Genomic DNA, 7,646 nt, shown 5'->3' on the forward strand with positions numbered 1-7,646 from the left:
GACAATATTTGCTTATCAAAACTGGAGCAGCCCTTCAAGAGTCGCCTGCAGCTCCTGACACAACTCCACAAAGTGACAGAAGTTATCTGCTGCAGTTCACACCAAGCAGAAGGATCTTATAAGAGGGAAAAGTGACATATAATAGGATGGGGGCCACTTTAACCATAGAACAAACATTATAATGATAAATCTTTATATATCGCCATCATATTCTGCAGCACTGTACAGATAGAAACAAATAAGACATTACAGAGTAATTACATTGTCATATGAAAGACTAGGAATGAGGGTCCTGCTGCCAAGTGATTATTACAATCTATAGAATGGGGGACCCCTGCTCATCCCAGCTTCATATTAGGTACAGATAGACTTGTGTGATAATAACTTGCCATTTCTGTACACAGATAATGAGGAGAGCGCCCCCTCCAGCCCCCAATCCTCATAACAGATAATAAAGTGTATTTAGGAGTCATGCACGGATCTGTATATCCAGGATTTATGGGCACAGTACACAGTACTACTACTCCTATCCTGTATATATGGGCACAGCACAGTACTACTACTCCTATCCTGTATATATGGGCACAGTACACAGTACTACTACTCATATCCTGTATATATGGGCACAGCACAGTACTACTACTCCTATCCTGTATATATGGACACAGCACAGTACTACTACTCCTATCCTGTATATATAGGCACAGCACAGTACTACTACTCCTATCCTGTATGTATGGGCACAGAACAGTACTACTAATCCTATCCTGTATATATGAGCACAGCACAGTACTACTACTCCTATCCTGTATATATGGGTACAGCACAGTACTACTACTCCTATCCTGTATATATGGGCACAGTACACAGTACTACTACTCCTATCCTGTATATATGGGCACAGCACAGTACTACTACTCCTATCCTGTATATATGAGCACAGCACAGTACTACTACTCCTATCCTGTATCTATGGGTACAGCACAGTACTACTACTCATATCCTGTATATATGGGTACAGCACAGTACTACTACCCTTATACTGTATATATGGGTACCGCACAGTACTACTACTCCTATCCTGTATATATGGGCACAGCACTACTACTTTTACCCTGTATATATGGGCACTGCACAGTACTACTACTCCTACCCTGTATATATGGGCACAGCACAGTACTACTACTCCTATCCTGTATATATTGACACAGCACAGTACTACTACTCCTGTCCTGTATATATGGGCACAGCACAGTACTACTACTCCTATCCTGTACATATGGGCACAGCACAGTACTACTATTCCTATCCTGTATAGATGGGCGCAGAACAGTACTACTCCTATCCTGTATATATGGGCACAGTACTACTACTCCTATCCTGTACTGCTGCTGGGATGATTGTATGGGGTGTAGATAAGATCATTTCACATGTGAATCCGTGCTCTGCTGAGGCGACAATCTGTGTAGTGATGGCTGAACCCTGATATCCGTCCTGTCATGGGGTCATGTGGACACAGTGAGAAAAAGTCACAAAACCACAGAGTCCTTCCAGTCACCGCCCTGATAGGGGCGCTATCTTATCTGCCAGATCATAGAGAAGAGGCACAGGAAATAGCACCGGGAGGCAGCCGCATGGCACAGGGATCACAGGGCAGCAAGACGGGCAGATGCCCGGGAAGAAACCCTATCATTATTATTTATAGAGAAGCAATAATTCTGGGGTGATGTACAATCAGTAAACCGACATTACATGAGGACAAGTACAGATCCAAAACTACATGGAACAATGGGAGGACCCTTGTAGTCAGGGCTCACAATCTATATGGAGGGAAGATGGAGACACGAAGTGAAGTCACAAGAGAAGAGCGAAGAAGCTGCAGTGTGTGGTGCAGGGAGGAGAGAAGAAGCTGCAGTGTGCGGTGCAGGGAGGAGAGGAGAAGCTGCAGTATGCGGTGCAGGGAGGAGAGGAGAAGCTGCAGTGTGCGGTGCAGGGAGGAGAGAAGAAGCTGCAGTGTGCGGTGCAGGGAGGAGAGGAGAAGCTGCAGTGTGCGGTGCAGGGAGGAGAGGAGAAGCTGCAGTGTGCGGTGCAGGGAGGAGAGGAGAAGCTGCAGTGTGCAGTACAGAGAAGAGAGAAGAAGCTGCAGTGTGCGGTGCAGGGAGGAGAGGAGAAGCTGCAGTGTGCGGTGCAGGGAGGAGAGGAGAAGCTGCAGTGTGCGGTGCAGGGAGGAGAGCAGAAGCTGCAGTGTGTGGTGCAGGGAGGAGAGGAGAAGCTGCAGTGTGCGGTGCAGGGAGGAGAGGAGAAGCTGCTGTGTGCGGTGCAGGGAGGAGAGGAGAAGCTGCAGTGTGCGGTGCAGGGAGGAGAGAAGAAGCTGCAGTGTGCGGGGCAGATAGGAGAGGTGAAGCTGCAGTGCGGTGCAGGGAGGAGAGGAGAAGCTGCAGTGTGCGGTGCAGGGAGGAGAGGAGAAGCTGCAGTGTGCGGTGCAGGGAGGAGAGGCTGCAGTGTGTGATGCAGGAGAGGCTGCAGTGTGCGGTGCAGGGAGGAGAGAAGAAGCTGCAGTGTGCGGTGCAGGGAGGAGAGCAGAAGCTGCAGTGTGCGGTGCAGGGAGGAGAGGCTGCAGTGTGTGATGCAGGAGAGGCTGCAGTGTGCGGTGCAGGGAGGAGAGAAGAAGCTGCAGTGTGCGGTGCAGGGAGGAGAGGAGAAGCTGCAGTGTGTGGTGCAGGGAGGAGAGGAGAAGCTGCAGTGTGTGCGGTGCAGGGAGGAGAGAAGAAGCTGCAGTGTGCGGTGCAGGGAGGAGAGGAGAAGCTGCAGTGTGCGGTGCAGGTAGGAGAGCAGAAGCTGCAGTGTGTGGTGCAGGGAGGAGAGGAGAAGCTGCAGTGTGCGGTGCAGGGAGGAGAGGAGAAGCTGCAGTGTGCGGTGCAGGGAGGAGAGGAGAAGCTGCAGTGTGCGGTGCAGGGAGGAGAGGAGAAGCTGCAGTGTGCGGTGCAGGGAGGAGAGGAGAAGCTGCAGTGTGCGGTGCAGGGAGGAGAGGAGAAGCTGCAGTGTGATACAGGGAGGAGAGGAGAAGCTGCAGTGTGCGGTGCAGGGAGGAGAGGAGAAGCTGCAGTGTGCGGTGCAGGGAGGAGAGGAGAAGCTGCAGTGTGCGGTGCAGGGAGGAGAGGAGAAGCTGCAGTGTGCGATGCAGGGAGGAGAGGAGAAGCTGCAGTGTGCGGTGCAGGGAGGAGAGGAGAAGCTGCAGTGTGCGGTGCAGGGAGGAGAGGAGAAGCTGCAGTGTGCGGTGCAGGGAGGAGAGGAGAAGCTGCAGTGTGATACAGGGAGGAGAGGAGAAGCTGCAGTGTGCGGTGCAGGGAGGAGAGGAGAAGCTGCAGTTTGCGGTACAGGGAGGAGAGGAGAAGCTGCAGTGTGCGGTGCAGGGAGGAGAGGAGAAGCTGCAGTGTGCGATGCAGGGAGGAGAGGAGAAGCTGCAGTGTGCGGTGCAGGGAGGAGAGGAGAAGCTGCAGTGTGCGGTGCTGGGAGGAGAGGAGAAGCTGCAGTGTGTGGTGCAGGGAGGAGAGGAGAAGCTGCAGTGTGCGGTGCAGGGAGGAGAGGAGAAGCTGCAGTGTGAGGTGCAGGGAGGAGAGGAGAAGCTGCAGTGTGCGGTGCAGGGAGGAGAAGCTGCAGTGTGCGGTGCAGGGAGGAGAGGAGAAGCTGCAGTGTGCGGTGCAAGGAGGAGAGGAGAAGCTGCAGTGTGCGGTGCAGGGAGGAGAGGAGAAGCTGCAGTGTGTGGTGCAGGGAGGAGAGGAGAAGCTGCAGTGTGCGGTGCAGGGAGGAGAAGCTGCAGTGTGTGGTGCAGGGAGGAGAGGAGAAGCTGCAGTATGCGGTGCAGGGAGGAGAGGAGAAGCTGCAGTGTGCGGTGCAGGGAGGAGAGGAGAAGCTGCAGTGTGAGGTGCAGGGAGGAGAGGAGAAGCTGCAGTGTGAGGTGCAGGGAGGAGAGGAGAAGCTGCAGTGTGCGGTGCAGGGAGGAGAAGCTGCAGTGTGCGGTGCAGGGAGGAGAGGAGAAGCTGCAGTGTGTGGTGCAGGGAGGAGAGGAGAAGCTGCAGTGTGTGGTGCAGGGAGGAGAGGAGAAGCTGCAGTGTGCGGTGCAGGGAGGAGAGGAAAAGCTGCAGTGTGCGGTGCAGGGAGGAGAGGAGAAGCTGCAGTGTGAGGTGCAGGGAGGAGAGGAGAAGCTGCAGTGTGTGGTGCAGGGAGGAGAGGAGAAGCTGCAGTGTGTGGTGCAGGGAGGAGAGGAGAAGCTGCAGTGTGCGGTGCAGGGAGGAGAGGAGAAGCTGCAGTGTGCGGTGCAAGGAGGAGAGGAGAAGCTGCAGTGTGCGGTGCAGGGAGGAGAGGAGAAGCTGCAGTGTGTGGTGCAGGGAGGAGAGGAGAAGCTGCAGTGTGCGGTGCAGGGAGGAGAAGCTGCAGTGTGTGGTGCAGGGAGGAGAGGAGAAGCTGCAGTATGCGGTGCAGGGAGGAGAGGAGAAGCTGCAGTGTGCGGTGCAGGGAGGAGAGGAGAAGCTGCAGTGTGAGGTGCAGGGAGGAGAGGAGAAGCTGCAGTGTGAGGTGCAGGGAGGAGAGGAGAAGCTGCAGTGTGCGGTGCAGGGAGGAGAGGAGAAGCTGCAGTGTGCGGTGCAGGGAGGAGAGGAGAAGCTGCAGTGTGCGGTGCAGGGAGGAGAGGAGAAGCTGCAGTGTGTGGTGCAGGGAGGAGAGGAGAAGCTGCAGTGTGTGGTGCAGGGAGGAGAGGAGAAGCTGCAGTGTGCGGTGCAGGGAGGAGAGGAAAAGCTGCAGTGTGCGGTGCAGGGAGGAGAGGAGAAGCTGCAGTGTGAGGTGCAGGGAGGAGAGGAGAAGCTGCAGTGTGTGGTGCAGGGAGGAGAGGAGAAGCTGCAGTGTGTGGTGCAGGGAGGAGAGGAGAAGCTGCAGTGTGTGGTGCAGGGAGGAGAGAAGAACCTGCAGTGTGCGGTGCAGGGAGGAGAGGAGAAGCTGCAGTGTGTGGTGCAGGGAGGAGAGGAGAAGCTGCAGTGTGTGGTGCAGGGAGGAGAGAAGAAGCTGCAGTGTGCGGTGCAGGGAGGAGAGGAGAAGCTGCAGTGTGTGGTGCAGGGAGGAGAGAAGAAGTTGCAGTGTGTGGTGCAGGGAGGAGAGAAGAAGCTGCAGTGTGTGGTGCAAGAAGGAGAGAAGAAGCTGCAGTGTGCGGTGCAGGGAGGAGAGGAGAAGCTGCAGTGTGCGGTGCAGGGAGGAGAGGAGAAGCTGCAGTGTGCGGTGCAGGGAGGAGAGGAGAAGCTGCAGTGTGTGGTGCAGGGAGGAGAGGAGAAGCTGCAGTGTGTGATGCAGGGAGGAGAGGAGAAGCTGCAGTGTGTGATGCTGGGAGGAGAGGAGAAGCTGCAGTGTGCAGTGCAGGGAGGAGAGGAGAAGCTGCAGTGTGCGGTGCAGGGAGGAGAGGAGAAGCTGCAGTGTGTGATGCAGGGAGGAGAGGAGAAGCTGCAGGGTGCGGTGCAGGGAGGAGAGGAGAAGGTGCAGTGTGCGGTGCAGGGGGGAGAGGAGAAGCTGCAGTGTGTGGTGCAGGGAGGAGAGGAGAAGCTGCAGTGTGTGGTGCAGGGAGGAGAGGAGAAGCTGCAGTGTGCGGTGCAGGGAGGAGAGGAGAAGCTGCAGTGTGTGGTGCAGGGAGGAGAGGAGAAGCTGAAGTGTGCGGTGCAGGGGGGAGAGAAATAGGAGCCAGGAAAGGAGAGGATTAATATTATCTGCTCTGGGGTCTCCGCTATGCTGCGGTATTTGGTGGCATTTTCTGCTGTTCTGTGGTTATGGTGCATCTAGGGTGCTGTTACTGATGTGGCCCTTGCATCAATAAATGTTGCGCTCTCCTGGTCAGGAAAAGAACAGATGGACATTTCATATATTTATAATTTATTTTCTGTTTGTGGTATCAGAGTGGATCCTGTCACAGTACAGGGATCATACACACAGCGATGTCACAGTACAGAGATAATACACACAGTGATGTCACAGTACAGAGATAATACACACAGTGATGTCACAGTACAGAGATAATACACACAGCGATGTCACAGTACAGGGATAATACACACAGTGATGTCACAGTACAGGGATAATACACATAGTGATTTCACAGTACAGGGATAATACACAGTGATGTCACAGTACAGGGATCATACACACAGCGATGTCACAGTACAGAGATAATACACACAGTGATGTCACAGTACAGAGATAATACACACAGCGATGTCACAGTACAGAGATAATACACACAGTGATGTCACAGTACAGGGATCATACACACAGCGATGTCACAGTACAGAGATAATACACACAGTGATGTCACAGTACAGAGATAATACACACAGTGATGTCACAGTACAGAGATAATACACACAGCGATGTCACAGTACAGGGATAATACACACAGTGATGTCACAGTACAGGGATAATACACATAGTGATTTCACAGTACAGGGATAATACACAGTGATGTCACAGTACAGGGGTAATACACACAGTGATGTCACAGTACAGAGATAATACACACAGTGATGTCACAGTACAGGGATAATACACACAGTGATGTCACAGTACAGAGATAATACACACAGCGATGTCACAGTACAGGGATAATACACACAGTGATGTCACAGTACAGGGATAATACACACAGTGATGTCACAGTACAGGGATCATACACACAGTGATGTCACAGTACAGAGATAATACACACAGTGATGTCACAGTAAAGGGATAATACACACAGTGATGTCACAGTACAGGGATAATACACACAGTGATATCACAGTACAGGGATCATACACACAGTGATGTCACAGTACAGGGATACTACACACAGTGATGTCACAGTACAGGGATAATACACACAGCGATGTCACAGTACAGGGATAATACACATAGTGATGTCACAGTACAGAGATAATACACACAGTGATGTCACAGTACAGGGATAATACACACAGTGATGTCACAGTACAGGGATAATACACATAGTGATGTCACAGTACAGAGATAATACACACAGTGAAGTCACAGTACAGGGATAATACACACAGTGATGTCACAGTACAGGGATAATACACACAGTGATGTCACAGTACAGAGATAATACACACAGCGATGTCACAGTACAGGGATAATACACATAGTGATGTCACAGTACAGAGATAATACACACAGTGATGTCACAGTACAGGGATAATACACACAGCGATGTCACAGTACAGGGATACTACACACAGTGATGTCACAGTACAGAGATAATACACACAGTGAAGTCACAGTACAGGGATAATACACACAGTGATGTCACAGTACAGGGATAATACACACAGTGATGTCACAGTACAGAGATAATACACACAGCGATGTCACAGTACAGGGATACTACACAGTGATGTCACAGTACAGGGATAATTCACACAGTGATGTCACAGTACAGGGATAATTCACACAGTGATGTCACAGTACAGGGATAATACACACAGCGATGTCACAGTACAGGGATAATACACACAGTGATGTCACAGTACAGGGATACTACACACAGTGATGTCACAGTACAGAGATAATACACACAGTGATGTCACAGTACAGGGATAATACACACAGTGATGTCA

The sequence above is a fragment of the Engystomops pustulosus genome, chromosome 9 (genome assembly GCF_040894005.1).
Source record: "Engystomops pustulosus chromosome 9, aEngPut4.maternal, whole genome shotgun sequence".
Classification (NCBI taxonomy): Eukaryota; Metazoa; Chordata; class Amphibia; order Anura; family Leptodactylidae; genus Engystomops; species Engystomops pustulosus.